This window comes from Dipodomys spectabilis, unplaced genomic scaffold, assembly GCF_019054845.1.
Source record: "Dipodomys spectabilis isolate Male_0828 unplaced genomic scaffold, ASM1905484v1 ptg000210l, whole genome shotgun sequence".
Classification (NCBI taxonomy): Eukaryota; Metazoa; Chordata; class Mammalia; order Rodentia; family Heteromyidae; genus Dipodomys; species Dipodomys spectabilis.
Genome location: NW_024870887.1, coordinates 517,590 through 536,538, shown reverse-complemented (window position 1 = coordinate 536,538; position 18,949 = coordinate 517,590). Strand labels below are relative to the sequence as shown.

Genomic DNA, 18,949 nt, shown 5'->3' with positions numbered 1-18,949 from the left:
GACCACAGAACTAGAAGAATTTGCTATTAAGAAAAAGTTAAATTCCTCTTACATCTTAGAACAAAATGAGAGAGAAAGATAAAATGTTGGATCTGCAAGATGAATCATATAACAAGTAGAAAAAATGCAAATGAACAGATATCTAAAGCTAGGAATGGGAAGGATTTTGTAAGCATAAAAACAAGAGGAAACATCAAAGTGGAAAAAGGAGATGAATAGGCAGGCCGGCTTCTGTGCACCTAGGAACTCATAAATGAATTTTTAAAAGACAATGACAACTGGGTAAAACATTTCCAACATTACACCAAAAGGTTAATATCCTCTTATGCATAAAGAGCTCTTATAAATCAATAAGAAAAAAGACAAATATAAACAGAAGAACAAAGCAAAGGGCAAGAATGTCGATAGACACAGAAATAAATGCTCTAATCCACTGGTAATCAAGAAAGTACAAATTGAAACTGTGAAGATACTGTATTTCTCCCCTACTCAACAGAGTATAATTTTAAAAGATTGTAAAAGGCAAGAGTGAGATAAAATGGATGTTCACATTCTATTTAAGGGAGCGTAAAACAGCACAGGCTTTCTGGGGTCAACATGGCAACAGAGATCAATGTCTTCAGTGAGTTTCCTTCTCTGATACAAGGGAGGAGCCGGCTCCAGGAATCACATCTAAAGAAAGAATCCCCAAAGCCCACAGATATTTGTTCAGCAATATCTTATTGCAGTGTTATTCATAGAAGCAAATAACAGAATTGTCTAAATAAAGTATGACACATATAATGTAATGGAATACAATGAAATATCTTCTAAGATACTGTTTCTGAATGAGTAATGACAAAGGAGAACTGATTGAAAATTAAGAGAAAAAAGCAAGAAGGAAAAAAGAGGAAAAAAATGTTTAGATACACAAGCATGTATGTATTATACAGTATGACCCTAATTCTGCTAAAGGGGACAAGGAGATTCTAAAATGTTAATCATTTCTAATCTCTCAGTGATGAAATTGTGTATGGTTTTTCTTTTTGTTAAAAATTTCATAAAGAACATTACCTCTTTCTTTCTTTCTTTCTTTCTTTTTTGTCAATAGTGGGGCTTGAACTCTGGGCTTGGGTGCTGTCCCTCAGCTCTTCAGCTCAAGGCTAACGCTCTACCACTTGAGCCACAGCACTACTTCCAGCTTTTTCTGCTTATGTGGTGCTGAGGAATCAAACCCAGGTCCTCATGCATGCAAGGCAAGCACTCTACCACTGAGCCACCTTCCCACCCCCAAGAACATTACTTTTATAATGAGGATGCTACATAAGTTTTTGTCTTCGTGGTCCTGGGGTAAGAACTCCGTGCTTTGTGACTGCTAGGCAGGCACACCTCTTTTTTTCCCCCTTCCTTCCCTAGTATGCACTTGAATGGAGATATTCCTATTTTTCACTTTCCACCATAGCTGTGATGAAAGACATGTGCTACCATGCCAAGCTTCTTCCACTGAGATGGAATCTTGCACTTTTCTGCATCTGTTGACCTGAAGAGAGAGAGAGAGAGAGAGAGAGAGAGAGAGAGAGACACACACACACACACACACACACACAGTCTTCTGGGAAGAATGCTAGGCAGATAAACACAATTCTTTCCCCTTTTGAGGTTCTCCTAATCTTAGCTTCCCATGTAGCTTGGATGACAAAGCATGTACCACTGAAACTAGCTACTGGTTGAAAAAGGGTCTCTGTAAACCCTTCTGCTTCAGCTGGCCTCAAACCTCAATCCTTTCCAACTCAGCCTCCTAAGTAGCTAGTATTGCAGGTAGGAGCTACTAGTGCCCAGCAATATTTATTACTTTTCTAAAAAGGGAACTTGGAACTCTTTATGCTGTCAGATTTTAGCCAGTCTTAAAATGTTATAAAATCAAATTTGGTGCTGAAGTCATTGATGGGGTCACCTACACATGAGTCTGTAGTATCATGTGTTTGGTAACAACATTTGCAAGGGATTCCATTGGTCTCAAGTCATTGTGGAACTAAGACATTAAAAACAAGTAAACAGAGAGCGGAATTCCTGGCCAGTGGCACCAGCATGCACACCAGCAGGTCAGGACACAGTGTATTAAACGGAAGCAGGCATACAACTCAATTACAAGCTGCTCTCCCATCTTCTCCCTCTGGCTTAACCCTCTCCTTCCCCCCAGCTTCTCTTTGGAAAACGACTTGTTTTCTACAGTAGTTGATGAGAAAATGCCCTCTTGTGGGCGTGACAGTAGACCACCTCAACAGTGTCAGAGATTTCTGAAAATGTGGTTAATCAAGAGAATTCCTTCATTAGATTTACCGGTATTTTCTAACCTCAAGTATCAACCCTTTGTTAAACTGAACATATATTTTAAGAGGTCATTAAACAATCCTCAGTTCACTTCTGTGTGTCTAACTTAGCAAGTTCTGATGATCTTCAACAGCATAATCACAAAGATAATTATTCTTCTTTCTAAACTTCTGTGTGATTTGATAATGACTGGGTGACTCCCCCCCCACCCCAAAATCATCGCCCAGAATCTGCTTCCTTTCTGCTCCCAGGAACCCATCACCTGAGATTGACAGGCAGCAATTGAAAATAATAAAATTATGTAAGATGAGCTTGTAATCACCTGCATTTCACAAGAAGCAAAATGCATTTCACTCTGGCTGAGGAACAGAAAGTTTCTTCCTCATTTTAAATCTGTATCAGAGGTAAAGCCTTCTATTAAAACACAATTCTCTGTACGCTTACAGCGTCTGGCAGGCTGCCAAGGACACTATCATGGAGCTATTGCTGCAGAGAGGCAGGCAGGCAGAGGCATGGAGGATGCTCCTGAGAAAGAGGAGGCAAAGTCTACAGATTCTTGGGAAGACCAGCCACATCCACTCATGTCTTCAAGCCAGATGTTCTGCAAAAGGAAACATACACACAGGCACCAGGAAGGTAAACAAAAAGATTCTTGCCTCTTTTGCAAACACACACGCGCGCGCGCGCGCGCGCACGCACGCGAGCACGCGCGCGCGCACACACACACACACACACACACACACACACTTTGGGCTTCTTCCTTTGTCCTTCATTTTTTTGTGTATGTTATTCTTTTCATTATTAAACTTCAAACTCTGACATCCAGGAGCTGCTTAATTGCAACCTCTTGCTGGATGTAATTTACAGATACATGTGACCACTTGGGGGCACAGTTATTTGTTACTACTTCATGGTGTTCCCCAGAGGTGAGCTTCCAAGGTTTGAAGCCCGTTTTAGTTACCTTTAAGACAGTACCTCACCTGGCCTGGCTCTTACAGAATGCCCAGGTGGAACAAATCCTGAGAGAATTAATTTTTAAGGAGAATCTGAGATTGATCAAGAGGACATTTTTACTGAAACCTTTTTCAAAACTGGTTGCCTAGAAATCCCTCCAGCACCGTGGCCTGTTCTTTCGTTTTGGTTGGGATTAATCTGGACTTTTGGTTGGGATTAATCTGTACAGGTTTTGTTCCTGGGCTGGGTAAGTTGTTCATTTCTCCCAATATGAAAAATTGTGATTATTTTTAAAAACATGGAAAATGTTAAAAGTAGGAACATGAGCACTGTTATGTTCTATTATTTGCAGCCTTTTGTCTTTTTGTTTTTATATACGTGATGTCACATATAATTATGTCTCTGATTTCTTCTAATCATTTTTCTTTCATGATTAAAAACTATTCTCTCAAATGACCAAACATGATAACGCCACTTCAGAAATCTTGCTCCCAATTTCCCAAAGAGTGGTTTCTTTCCCATGGTTTTCTGATGAATAAATAGAATGGCATTGTTTTTTGTTGTTGCTGGGGGTTTTTGGGGGGGGGGGGCTGGTATTTTGGGCTTAAAATTCAGGACCTGGGTGCTATCCTTGAGCTTTGTTGCTCAAGGCTGGTGATCTACCACTCAAACCACACCAACACTTTTTACTGGTTAACTGAGATTAGAGACTCACAGATTTTCCTGCTCAGACTGACTTCAAATAACAGTCCACAGAATTCAGCCTCCTGAGTAGCTAGAAGAATAGGATGAGTCACTTGGCCAATACAATGGTTTTTATGCTAACCCCAGCCCTGTGCCCAAATGTCCATCCCAGGGCAAGTTCTCCCTCAGACAAGCCAAGCTGTAGAGCTCATGGCTGGGTGAGGGGAGGTCGAGATGTGAACCTGAGTGGGAGACACGGAGTTGAGACTGAGGCAAAGAGAGAGTCACATAACGGTTGTGGGAGACACACACAAACTGAGATTTCACCAGGAGCCCCAAGGACTTATCAAGGCAAGGTTAGTATTCTGGAAAAGACTCTTAGCCAGCCAGTATGTGGGAAATGGAGCAACCTTTATCTTTCCTGGCTGGGATTCAGATGCAGAGTCATTTCACGCCCTGGTGAAGGGTTCCCTTATCAAGTCACAGGTTTTAGGAAATCATCCCTATTTGCATGTGACACTAACCAACACATCAGAGAGAAAATTCTATGGAGTTTGCACTTTTCCACTCAGGACAGCTTGAGGCCCTGTTGGATGCTCAGGAGACAATCCCTCACCATTTTTTCTGGCATTCTTCCATATGCAAGCTGGTCGAGATTCAGTTCTGTCACTGACTTTGCCTGGCTGGTTTTAGAAATGGCATCCCCTTCTCTTCACCTCACAAGTCCAAAATGTAAAATGTGCTGGGAGCATTGGCCTAGATCCTTAGAGGAAAAATCAACAAAGGAATATAAACAAAAGGTGAGGCGATCTTTTCCCCCCAGGGTCAGATCAGGCCAGTTAGGGGTTTCCATGCAGCTGTGAAAAGGTTACATCTGGAACCGGTGTCAGGGAGCCCCCACAGGGAGAGGCACTGCCTCCTAGGAAGCTATAAAGGACAGGCAGGATCTGAACAGAGATTTCTAGGGAAGGAAAAGGAAAGAAGGGAATTGAGAATGTCCTCAACCACTCAGCCAGAGACTCCTTGGAGCTAACCGGCAGTCATTCTGCTCAGCAGTGACTTTCTGGCAGCATCCAAACTCTTCAGAGAGAGGCAAGTCTCTTAAAAAAGAGGTCTTTTTTCTCTATCTGGTTCCCTGCGTCTGTGGGTGGGTGGACAGCACATGTCAGGCCCTGACTTGTGGAGGTGAGTTGTCTTCAGTTCCATGTCAATCAGCCCAGAGGCTGTAAGGCACAAAAGGAGAAGCTAAGCTAGGAATTGGCCATATAATTACCTGCTTAGAAGAGACAGAGTACTCTGTGCTTCATATCTGGCCAGTCTGCAGATGACCATGTGAGCTGGGGTAAAGAGTTGAATACAAAGGCCGTTACAGCTCAGGGATGCCAACCTGTAAGACTGTCAGCTGACTTCCTGACCCCAGAGCAAAGTCACCAAGCAGCCGCCTAATTGTGACTGAGCTTTCTGCAGGACAGCCTTCAGGAGAGAAGTCTGCTCAGCTGTAACACAAGTGTCTTGTCTGACAATCAACAAAATGCCTTTACCTCTGGATGAGCTGCCAGTCCAATAAGTCAAATAAAGAAAGTGATCAGAGAGAAGAAAGGGTAATAATCTAGAATGATGAAAATGCTTTCCATTGTGTTTGAGATGACTGCTAAACAGGGACATGCAATTATAGCGACTCAATGAACTGAATACTTACATCTGTGAATTTTATTATATTACCTCAACTATTATTGCATAAATAAATAATAAAATAAACAAGTAAATAAATGATACCCAGACAGGGTGAGGTACATACACAGTAAGTTTCCTAGTAAAAATTAAAAGAACACAATTTTCCCCTACATGAATTTTGAAAAGAATGTATTAAAAGAATCAGTTGGGAATACATTTGGAAATCTAATCATTTTTGTTGTACTAAAATACACTGACTATACATTTACTATCTTGGCCTTTTTTTTTTTTTTTGGTGTAGGTCATGGGGCTTGAACTCAGGGCCTGGGCATTGCCCCTTACCCTTTTACTCAAGGCTAGTGCTCTATCAGTTTGACACAGCATCACTTCTGGTTTTCTGGTGGTTAATTAGAAATGAGTCTCATGGACTTTCCTGCCTGAGCTGGCTTTGAACCAAAATCCTCAGATCTCAGCCTCCTGAGTAGCTAAGATTACAGGCATGAGCTACTGGTGCCCAGCTCCTTAGCCACTTTTTAAAATGTGAGGTTCAGTACAGTATGCTCACACTGTTGTATAACCATCACCAACATCTCCAGAAAGTTTTTTATCTTTGCCAGATGGAAACACTGTCTCCATTAAATACTAGCTCCTCCCCATATCCCTTGAAACTTGTCTACTCTGTCTCAGGGAAGAGGAATCTTATAGTATTCATTTGTTTGTGACTGTGGTATCTCACTCATGACTGTTTTCATGTCTTCAAGGTTCATATATGGAGGGTTTCCTTCCTTTTGAAGGCTGGGTTACGTTCCATTGTGTGTACTGGTGCATCACTTATCCATTGATGAACTGCTTCCACCTTTTGGCTACTAGGAATACTGCTATCCTGCATCACATTGGTAAGTAAATAACAGGTTCCGATCCAAGCTTTTGCTTTTTTGGGTATATGCTCAGAAGTGGAACAGCTGAATCATATGATAATTTCGAGAAGCCATTATAATCTATCTACGAGCAGCACTCAAGGACTCTGGTTTCTCCACATGCTTACTTATACTGGAGATTTTCCTTTTCTCGTCTTTTTTTTTTTCCTTTTGTTTTGTAATGATCTTAGATATGAAGTAGTATCTCATAATGGTTTTGGCTTAGCCTTCCCTAATAATTAGTGATACTGAACATCTTTTCATGTGCTTAATAGTCATTGGTATATTGCCTTTGGAGAAATGTCTATTTGAATTCTTTGCAGTGTTTTGTTTTAATTTGATTAATTTAATCCAGGTCCTTGTGTGTCCCAGGCAAATAAATGCTTTGCCATTTAAGTTATGCCCCTAGCCCTTCTATTTGTATTTTCTTTTTCAGCTAGGGTCATGTTAACTTTTACCAGGTTGGTTTTAAACTCCTGCCTCCAAATTAGAACATGCTGGAATTACACTTTGCCTGCCTTCTTGCCATTCTTAAGTCAGGTGGCCCATTATTGAACATTTTAATTGAACTTCAACGATGTAAGAACCAAGTCCTGTCCTCCCTCCTGTCACAGGCTCAGTCCCCAGAGAACACTCCTTCCTTCCTCCCCGGGTCTCATCCCCACCTTGGTAGTCCATGTCCCAGCAGCAAGGGCCAGGCAGGCACCTGCTTCTCCTTTCTCCTAAAATCAAGGAGACTAGATCCAGCCCAGCTGTCCATTCCAGGAATCAAAAACACTCTGGAAAGCAAATTAGAAATTAAAAAAGCAGAGAAAGTTACATCTCTTGAACTGTGACTACACAGTTGAGTGCCTACCCACTCCTGCAGCCTCACCAGGGATCCTCATGAACCAAAAATGGCTCTTTGTGGTTTCTTCAGAATGGATGAAAGCCTTAGATTCCTAAAGTAGAAACTGGAGCAGGGCCATGGCAAGGAAGGCATCAGAGGAACAATAAAGGGGCTCAATACAGCCCTGCTCTAGAACCTAGGCTGTAGCCCTTGAGCTAGGATGCAGTTGACCTGAGTGGCCAGTCTTTGATTTCAGGCCGCAATATTATCTGCTTTCTACACGCAGGTCTGTCAGCAACTTTCCAGCCTGTCCCATTCCCCAGTGCCTTCCAGGTCTCCCAGCCATATCCTCTCCCTCCAAAGAACACCATCCCTTGCATAGCTTGACTTCTGCCCAAATGTGCCAGAGTAGAACTGGTCAGACACCTGGGCCCAGTGAAGAAATATCCCTGTCATGAGAAGTGACAACTGTACAGAAGTCAAACAAGTGACTTCCCTGAAATACAGTGTCCATGAAAATCATTTTTTTCTTCTGGGCCAGAGAGAAAATGTCAAATCTTAGTGCCATTTGGCTGTGGAAAAGGACAGTTTCTTCACACCACGTGAAACAGTCCTGGGACTCCTTTTCTAAGGATATTATGTGGGTTGGTGCACTGAGAAGCTATGGTGTGTCCCTGTGGCATATCAAGGTTTCAGCAAGAACTATGGTCTTTTCACAGCTTGAATATTATTCCAGTTTTGATGATTAAATCTGGTTGGAACAGCATGGACCAAATAGATTACAGCACTGCACTTGCAGAAGGATCTTCGCTAGGATAGCCAGATGCTGCTATATGCAAACTCCTAGTCTACCCAGCCCAGCTCCCAAATGTGGCACTTCCCAAATTACATAGCCCTTGATTTTTTTTTCCTTAGAAAACCTAATTCTGGTTTCTAAGCAAGGTCATCTTATATTTCTTTACATAAACCAAGTAAGTTAATTCAATGTAAAATAACCTATGCACACTCAAGAAGACGAAACAGGACTGTCTTATAACAATATGTCCTCAAGATGGATATAGGTGGAGACATGAGGAGCTCACCCTGTGGCTTTCACGCAACTCAACATTATGGAGACCAACTGGGAATACATATAGAAGCTGAACACACAACCCTCCTTCTAGCTGCCCAAACTGGCAGTCATGTTCTAGGTAGAAAATACGCAGCAGTTGTCCCTGCCATATTGAGCATTGCAAAACTAGACCAACCAGCCCACCGGTGCAATGTCAAAGCTGACTTCAATGAACAGAGTCTATGCTTTGACGACTGTATCAAGGTTTCCATCTGGCTCTCTATGTCTGTTAGTGATAGAGGGTCGAGGTTCTTGTTTTTTGCTTATATTTTCAATTAATCAAATAACTGAAATGTGGTCCTCACTGTGCTTGTCTTGACCACTGCTCCCCTCATATGCAACTGTCTTGAGGGGACATCTACAAGTGTAGCTCACAGTGGTCTCTGCCTTGTTCAGTGAGAGGAACTGTGGACTATACTCTTGGATGCCAAGGCAATATTAAATGCAATTGTTTCTAATTGGTTATTCCAGACTGGCATCGGCCTATGATCATGCTGGGATTAACATCATTTTCTACTCCTTTCCAGTGACTTGAAGAGACTGGTCAATGAATGGTAGCAGTTGTGTGGACCACTGGGCAAATGGCCACAGCCATGATTATGACCCCATTCTCCTCACTCTGGACTGTTAGCATTTCCTAAAAAGACCTGTACTGGACCAATCATTGTCCATGGATTTCCTCCACACTCTCCAGAATAGTACATATGCCAGGCCCAGGGCTAAAAGACAAAGATAGCCTGTGCCCTCCAGCACCATGACCCCTGAGATAAGTCCCAAATAACCACTTGTTCTCAGAGAACAAGGCATTTGCTGGCTGTGTCCTAACAGTGTCACAAAAGGAACTTACACAATGCTCAAAGATTCAGTCCTCATATAGTCAAAGTGAGTGCATGTCTGGGAGCCTTCTGAGGACAAAGAAAAGGAGGCCCTTGGACCTAAGCCTCAGAGGTAAACTCAGAATCAAACTTTTGCTCAGTTTACAAAGATGGCAATAAGTTTAAGCATGAAGGTGCTTGAAATCATACTAGTTGGTCTCTGTTTCTTTGAATTAATGTCAGATTTTAAAGGAAAATTAGCTGGACCTCAATGTAGTATGTCACCTGTGGTAATAAATTAGACTGAGTTAACATGGAGTGAATGGCAATTTATATTTTATAGAAAAGGGCATCTTGGCTTTCTCCCTTCTCCGTGGCAGGCAGTTGGATGACAGGCTTGTACACCTTATATTCATCATCCACATTTGTTGATCTGACCTTGGACACATGCTCTCTGTCTCTGTAACTCATCCATGAAATGGGATTAACAGCTAGGCACTAGTGGCTCACACTTGTAATCTTAGCTACTCAGGAGGCAGAGATCTGAGGACTGCAGTGCAAAGGCAGCCCAGGCAGGAAAGTCCGTGAGGCTCTTACCTCCAACCACCAGAAAACTGGAAGCAGCACTGTGGCTCAAGTGGTAGAGTGCTAGCCTTGAGCTGAAGAGCTCAGGGATAGTGCCTAGGCCCAGAGTTCAAGCCCCACAACTGACCAAAGGGAGGTGGGGAGGGAATAATACTACCCGTGTCACAAGGCAAGCTGCAGAGGAGCTACCACAAAAAAGGAACCGCTCCTTCCACAGAGCCTTCTCCACATCTCATTTACAAGTTCCAGAGCTGAATATTTATCATGAAGTTTCCACGGGAAGCCAAGTTCAGCTGCAGTTGTGATCCAAAAGCAAGTGCCTATGGGGGGAAGATTTTTAAAAAAGAAAAGGCAAAAGAGAAAGGGAAAAAAAGTCAGAAGTAGAGCTGTGACTCAAGTGTTAAGAGTGCCAGCTTTGAGCAAAACAGCACCCAGGGCTCAGTATTGCCCCACATACATGCACACACACGCGCGCACGCACACACACACACAAAGAGAAAGGTAAGATGGTTTCTTATTTGGAATTCAAGTTTCCAAACCTTACCATTTCTTAATGTTGCTAAACAAAATGCTTGGCAAGTGTTGATTCTCTAAGTTAACCTAGGCCTGTGACGAGCATTTGCTTCTCACAAAACAGAGTCCTTTCGAATGCCCTTCCCTTACCACCTCATTCCTCAAAATGGGATGTCTTAAGAAAAAGAAAGCCTTGCTCTGATTTTGCCTTTCCTGTAGAAACAAGCCAAGGAGGAAGGGGATGGGGGGGGGGGGGGGAGCCCACCATACAGGCAGGCACACAGGACAGGGCTGCATCAGTCCAGGAACAGACAGGCCAGGCATCAGTGGCCAATCCTCCTCCAGCACTTGCTGTGGAATGGCTTCCTCACAGGCTGGATGGATCTCAAGCACTGTAATCCAAAGCCCTTCTGCTCTGCAGTGTCTGACTGAACCTGCATTGCAAGGGTTAAAATAGGGAGCAAACAGTATTTCTGTGGTGTGTGCTCCAGGCTCTGTTCACACCCTCTACTGTCTGCAGAAAAAAACTAATATAAAGAGTAAAAATAGGAGAGAAGATGTTGGAAAATACAGTGTTACTGCCCTTTCATAGCTGTCTATGTAATTTGTAGGTGTTTTATTTTTCTTTTAAAACAATACTTTTTTGAAATACTACAAATTTAAGAACTCTGTAAGTGTGCTATGAAAGACAGACATTGTGTCGACTCTCAGAAGTGCCAGAAAGATCCCAAGTTATCACTGGAATGATGTAGCTCCAAGAGAAAATTAGTCTTCAAAGTCTCAAGCCATAAATCCTAGAAGATTCCATTTAGATTACTTAGAAATCATCAATGCATGTTTAATAGATATAGAATGAACTATAGCATCTGAAATTCCACACAATGACAAACCCCTGTGCATGTAACTAAACAACCACTGAGTGAAAAGAAAGTCTGAAAGGTAAACTCTGATGTTTATCACCGATTCTGTCTCTGGACAAAAATATTTTGAGGCAAATCTTATTCTTAGCCTTGAATGTATACCTAATCCTTCCTTCCTTCTTTCCTTCCTTCCTTCCTTCCTGCTCTGTGTGTTCACAATCGAAAGAGATGTCATTCAGGCATCTACAAGTTTTTTCTCATTAGTCTTCCAGAAACCAGAGTAAACGGAAATAGATGGGCCAATCCAAAGCCTAAGTCCAACAGTGAATGTTGGTGGGACCTGGTTATTCTTTGTAAATTCATCTTCCCTCCAATAGAATTATTTTATATAAAAATTTAATTAACATGAGCAATGAAATATCTAGTATATCACAGGCAGTGAGCAATGGCCCAGATGTACTGAAATTTAGTCTGAAGTATGAGAAAAATAAGACATGCCTCACGGACACAGACACATGCACAGACACACAGACACACAGACACACAACCGGAGATGACGGGTCTGTGTTTGTTCATACCCAGATGTATAGTATGCTAGCTTTGTGGCCTTGGGCCAGTTGATTACCTATGAGTCTGATTTTCGTTTGTAAAGTATGGATAATCCCTACTTCGAAGTGTTGATATGAGGATTAGAGATAATATATGTAAAGTATTAAAATACAGTGGGCAGCCATAAATGGAAACTATTATTATTATATTATTGGGGCTTGATAAAGGTTTGGTGATTGCATAATAGGTAACTAGCTGACCTCTAAATTCCACAACAACTCTAAAATTATGATACTAAAAATGGAATTAAAAGTTCATACACCAAAAGCAATGAAGAGTACTTTTAACTATTGAAATTGTGATGCAAATCTCCCATGGTTTTCAGACTAAGTAGCAATAATGAGGCTCTCAGGTTACAGCATACATACAGGCCCTGATGTACCGTTAAAATGTTTATGATTAACATTTGGCAGGCTAGGTGTCCATGGTTTCTGAGCACTCTGGGCTGCTGTTGCTACTTCTCTACACCTATTCTCCCCAGCTCTGCTTTGCAAAGTCCTCTGTGATGCATGTTTTACGGGTTTCTTCTGCTAGGCCTTACTTCCACCCTACACAGCTGCTATTACTCCTCCCATTTTCATAAAAAGGAAGTGGAGTGAGCTGAAGGATCTTTCCAAGGTTGCACAGAGATTGGGCTTCAACTTGGATATGAAGCCTCTGCTGTCACCCAGTCTAACTCACGCAAAGCCCTAAAACAAAGAGATTGAAGCACAAGAGATTGGATGGACTTGCGAGTCAATGCACACACAGAAAAGGAAGAACAAATGTCAGTAACATCCACTGCATTCATTATTTGACATTATTATGTTTGCCTCCCACCATGTCTCTTAAAACAGAAGACCTACATTTGTTGGCATTAAAAGTGTCAGAATACAACGATTTCACTTCTGGGTTATAAACCCAGAAGTATTAGTGGTTATATACCACAAAAACGAAAAACAATATCTTGAAGAGACATTTGCACGCTCAGATTTATAGCAGCATTACCACAACAGCTAAGAGGTAGAGGCAATCCAAATGTCCCTCAACAGATGAATGGATAAACAAAATGTGGTATATACACTCAAAGTATTATTCAACTTCCAAAAGGAAGGAAATCCTGCCACATGTAACTGAGGTAATGAACCTTCAACTCTGAAGTGAAGTCAGTCACAAAAGACAAACGCTGTGTGATTCCACTTCCATGAGGTATCCAAAGCAGTCGCACTTACTGAAACAGAAACCAAGCTAGAGGAGAAAAGGAGTCAGTTTAAACAGCAGTGTTTCAGAATCAGAAGACAAAAAAGTTTTGCACAGCAACATAAATATTCATACCACTAAAGTATACACATAAAAATAGAAAGAATGGCAAATCCTATGTTATTGTTTTATATCACAATTTTAAAAGGAAGTGGTAGAATATATGTGTGCATCTATTCTCATGCACAGATGTGTACGCACATGTATTTAAGGATGTATGTAGGTACTATGTATGTATCTCAAATTGATCAATTATTTAAACTTTGCCAACCTCCATAAAAATAAATTGTAAAATAAACTATAAAATAGACACCTGTGGGGTCAGTGGTAGTTTTTAAATGTCTGGGGAGCTGTCCTTTTCACCCACACCAGATCCCCAGCCGCACCCATGCTCCTGGGGTTCTTATTTCAGGTTCTGAGTCATTCAGCAGACAGCTGCAGCACAGTCTCGGAACCATTCCGGTTTCACGAAGCTCCTCTGCCTCACAGGAAATGAGAGCTCTTCTTCCTTTTTCCCATCTCAAAGGTGGAAAGGTCCTCAAACAGTGAAGTCCATTTCAGGAGGAATTCTGCCTGGATTTTTGATGATCATCAATTCTCCACGAGTCCCTGAAGACAGGGCTCGCTGCCGTTCCTACCTCCGACTTTCAGAGAGGCCCTGTGTAGCTGCTGTAGGAACAACTACAGAGATTGATTTCAGAATGGTTCTTTTCCCCAGCATTTCTGATCCAAGGTTCAGGTAAATGATTTCAACGTACTTTTTCTTAACTAAATTTATTAAAACTATTTTCTTTAGTAAAATCAACTGTAAATATTAAATTCTTTCCAGGCAATTGTTACCTGATGTTTTAGCATTTTAAAAGATGATCCTAGCTTTTTTTTTTTAAATAAGCAACAATAAATGGCTTTAAAAAAAAACAAACAAACACAAAAAATAGGCTTAACTAGAGCCTGGGCAGTGATTCCGATCCCTTCCTTTCCCTTTCTTTCTTTTTCTTTCTGTGCCAGGTCTAGGGCTTGAACTTAGTGCCTCAGTGATGTCCCTTAGCTTTTTTGCTCAAGACTGGGATGCTCTATCACATAAGCAACACCTCCATTTCTGGCTTTTTGGTGGTTTATTTGGAAATGAGTCTCATGGACTTTCCTACCTTGGCTGCTTCTACCTACCATTCTCAGATCTAGCCTCCTGAGTAGCTAGAATTGCAGGCATAAGCCAGCAGGGCCTAGCTATAAGTGGCTATCTTATGCAGAGGTTGGAATATTCTCCATTTTCTAAACATTTATGTTTACATATATGTTTATATACATGTGTGTGTGTTTGTACATAGTGCAAGCTACTAAAAAAAAGGCCTGACTTATCTGTTTACAAAAAGATTCCTTGTTCCCTAAATGCTTTGGTTTATCTTCATTCAGGAGAGCCAAGGGTTGGATTTCTTATTCACAATGCTTCCTCCTCATCCCACCCTCAAGTAGGCGCTTAGTTGACTGATTACAGACTCACAAGGTTGGTTTTAATTCCAATTCTCCTTCTGACTTTGAACTTAAGTGGTCCAATTACTTGCCCGATCCTAGTAAATCAGTAGCGCACTAATGCTTGCCTTGATATTTCTGAAATATACAAGGTCATGTTTAGTATGGGATCGTACCATTAGAAAGCAGTTAAAAGTGGATGAACAAAATTAAGTATATCTGCCTGTTCCAAGACTTAGAATATTACTATGATTCTAGAGACACTATGTGCCATGACTAAATGTATATTCTATTTGGAGGGAAAAAAATCCTCTAATGTTCTAAGACTTCCTGGCTTTAGCTAAAAGATCCTAGAAAGACTAACCCACTCAAATATACAGACTTGAAGTCTTTCCAAGCTAGATACAGCTGAAGACACAAAGAATCCTTAAGCCATAATGAAGCCAAGAGAAGAAGGTTAAAAACAAAAAGAAAAAGAAAGGAAAAACTTTAGTCAATTCTGTGGGATTGAACTGATATCTCTAGGTCATAAATCAGATGGTTTTACAGTAAGCCTACACGAAGAGGAGGAAGGAGGTAAAAAACAAGTAATTCATTCACGCACACATGCACGCACACACATACACACATCAAATGAGATGCTATACAACCACATTAGCATTGATGGTGTTATCAGGGAAAAAATTAACTCCTTTATATCTGCGTCATTAGAAATAGTGTAAACTTTTGGAAACTAGCGGGAGGAAGGAAGGAAGTATTTTAAACTCGTCATGATTTGCAGACAAATCAATTGATAAAACAAAAGACAAAAAAAAGATGGCACAACTGAAATTCATGCCAAAGATTTATAAGGTTGACTAAGTAAACAGAAACGAATGGATCACCATGGAAATGCATGAATATTGAAATAGGCAAGATTTGAATAGACTAATGATATGCCTCACTTAGACTGACAGGTGTTGATAACAAACTGTGACACTCCATCTACACCAACAGCCACACTTCTAATGTGTTTATTCCTAGAAAACAGGGACTGAATTTAAAGGTTGCTTTGGTAATAGCTTATAAGCAAAATATATTTTCTAATCTTAAAGGGACTGACTCAATTTTCACCTACTTGAAAAAAATCAACAAATCAAAAAGGGTTTTTTATCCATTTGTTTTCTGGTATATGTGTGTGTGAGTGTGTGTGTGTGTGTGTGTGTGTGTGTGTGTGTGTGTGTATTTACTGGAAGTCCTTCTCTTGAGCCCAACTAGTCTTTGTTCCAATAAGCCTCTCACAAAACTGAATTCTGGTCTAGCTTATCTCCACATGGAGTGCCTGAATCATGACCACCACTCATTAGAAATATAATTAAAGAGTCACAACACCAGGTCCCCACCCCCCACTACCACATACATATGAAAACCAATAACCCTTAATCTATTTGTTACCATGGCTACCATAGGATATTTTATTTCGGTAAAACTCTAGGTATTTCGTTGGTTACTGTGGCTTGCAAATGAAAGTTGGAGACCTGTGAATCTCTATAACTGTCCTAAAAATGGGAAAGATTGAACAGAAGAAAACGTTTTTCTTAATCATGAACAAATATGGGTTATAAGATGCTCATGCACAAAAGTTATTAAAATTGCATCATCCTATAAACTAATTTAAAGGTCATTAAATTTGTACAGGGTTTAAGGGCACACATGCTAGTAATTCCCTGATCTGAAGCAAGGTGATAAATCAAAAGTACTCCAGAACAATGTATGGGACAGAGACCAGGTCTTCTGTAGGCACACAGTTCTTTACCTATAGGCTGTGTGACTAATGAACTGCCAGCACAACCAGCCCTTACGATATTCACCTGCGCTCACTGGACATATTTCTTCTGTTGGGATGAACAATCTAGAAAAGTGTTTAACCCACCCCCCCCAGTAAAAAAATTTAAAAGTCACCTTTACAAACGTCCTTCCTTAATTAAAAAAAAAGTCAGGAATAAAATAGGCTAATTAAATCGGTTGCCATTCATCCTACACGGAAAGAATTTCTCAAATCCGTCCTACCCAGGCTGAGTTAAGCAGTCAGACCACACGGCTAGGGGAAAACACTCTGTAGTGACTAGACGCATGACTTTAAAGAGACTGAAATTAGGGTAAATACAGCTGTAACCAGGACAGATCTGTCCCTGCAAGAAGAGTCCGAATCCCTGCGTGGCTCAGCCGAAGACGGGCTTGGAAAGCCCGCAGCGGCGGAGCCTGAGCGTCCCGGGGCTGACCAGTGGAACTTTCCGGTGCAGCGGGCGGCTGGGCGTCCTCCACGTCCAGTCCCTCCGGCGGCGACGAAGCGGTATCGCCCAATGCTACATAAATACCTGCGTCCACGAGTCGCCCGGGGCGCGCCGTGGCGCGAGCATCGCAGGGGAGAGAGGAGACGCCGAGCGGCGTAGATGGCAGCGGCGGCGGCTCCTCCCGCTCATCACCAGGTCCTCCGGGACACACGCGAGAGGCACCTGACAACTGACCACCGCTTCTGCCTTCGATCCCAGAGCCCCAGGACCACAACTGGCTTCTCAGCACGCGGACCCTGGCATCTGAAACTGGCTCTCCGCCGCCACCCCCTCCCCCCCCACCCCTCGGTCCACACGGCTAGCCGCAGGCAGGCAGTGCGGTCCCCGCCTTCCCTGCCCCGGGAGCTGCCTGGGACCTCACCCCCGGCTCCCCGCTCCGCGCTCCGGCCCCGGGCGAGCACGCCTCTCCCCCGGGGCCCGCCCGGAGCGGACGCTGCCCAGCGCGGGCACCCGCGCACGACCGCAGATAACCCTGGCGCTCTGGGTCGGCTCCAGGCCACGCAGACCCGGACGTTTGAGTCCACCGTCGCCACCTCGTACCTCCCCCCACCCCCCAGCGGCGGCAACCTGGGCGCGCGTCCACACCGCCACACGACGCGAATCCGGGTCCGCTACCCCACACATAAACAACCCCTCCCTCCCCACCGACACCACCCCCTCGCCCTTCGCCCTCCCCCCGAAGCTCGCCGCTCCTCGCCCTCCCCAACGCGCCGGCCCCCACGAGGTGTCAAGGGAAGCAGGCAGGGGTGGGGGGGGGGGAGAACAAGATCTCTGTTCCTTTCTCCACGGTTTCCAAGCTCTTCTACCTCGAAAGTTACTTAGGATCAAGTGAGGAAACCCAGTTCCCCCCCACCCCCCAATGTAGGGTCTGAGGATAAGACGGGGCAGAGCCCCTTACCTGGCTTCCCCTGGCACCGAGGCGCGCGGCCCGCCCGGGGTTCAGCCCCTCTCCACCTCCCCCCTCCGGTGCCGCCTGGCCCCCAGCCCAGCCGGGGCCCTAGGCTGTGCAGGGGGAGGTGGCCTGAAGAGGGGTGCGCTGCGCGCTGCCGGGCCCAGCCCCAGGGCTGCCCGGGCTGGAAGCACCCCCCACCATCACCGCAACGGTGCCCCCCCCCCCCCACCCCGGGCAGCCCCTTACCTACACGCTCGGGGGCAGGAAGTTTTTCTCCTTCTCCCTCCCCCTCCCTTTTTTAACCCCTGGAGCGGCGCAGGCGCAAGGGCTCCGGCATGCTGGTGAGTCCAGACGCGGGAGGCTCCAGCCGCCGCCGCCGCCGCGAGAGCGGAGCCCAGCATTCCGGGCTCCAGGGCCCCGCTCCCTAAGCCGGGCCCGGCGCGAGCACCCCCAGGACCCGGGGGCCCCGCGCCGCATCCCAGGACACCCCTCCCTCCCAACCCAGCCGCGCTCGGCTCTTACCTGCGGCCGCGTCGCTCCGGCCCCGGCCCGACGCGCGCAGAGCCCGGGGTCGCGGGTGGGCGCAGGAGGGCTGATGAATAGGGGACGGCGCCGGCGGGTGGCGGGGGCGGGGGCCGCTCGCGTCCTGGCCGGGAGAAATGGATCCAGGTCCAGCTCCTCGCGTTTCTGTTCTCCGCCTTCTCTCCCTCCTCCTCCTCTTCCTCCTCCTCCTCCTTCCCCTCCTTCTCCTCCTCCTCCTCCTCCTCCTCCTCGGCCGCCGCCGCCGCCTCCCGGCAGCCCAGGGAGGATGCCCGGGAGAGGGAAGTCAGTCCTTCTGCCTGTCAGCCTGTGCGGCTATGCGCGGTGCGGCGCGGTTCTCATCGAGGCGGCGGCGGCGGCGGCGGCTCCGGCAGCATCGCCCCCGCCCTCTCCCCACAGCCGCGGCGGCCGCGGGGCTGGAGCTGGCTCCGGGCTCCGGGCTCGGGGCTCCCGGGCGGGGGAATGGGGAAGGTTGGGGGGGGGGGGAAGGCTGCGCTCACGCGCGGCAATCGCCGGAGCTGCGGACGGGCGCTGCGGAGCCGGAGCCGGGGCCGGGGCTGGAGCTGCGACTAGATCCGCGGTGGCGGGGACGGCGGCGGCGGCGGCGGCGCGGG

General features: G+C 44.8%; 1 protein-coding gene across 3 annotated transcripts in view; it reads right to left on the bottom strand.

Annotated features, from left to right (window-relative positions):
• The window catches only part of Klhl29 (kelch like family member 29), a 294,244-nt gene extending 275,703 nt beyond the window's left edge, over positions 1–18,541 (bottom strand). For all 3 annotated transcript variants that reach the window (XM_042696802.1, XM_042696804.1, XM_042696803.1), the window contains exon 1: positions 18,318–18,541. The gene's annotated coding sequence lies outside the window, so the exon portion shown is untranslated. The remainder of the gene's footprint in view (positions 1–18,317) is intronic.
• Between the last annotated feature and the right edge of the window lie 408 nt (positions 18,542–18,949).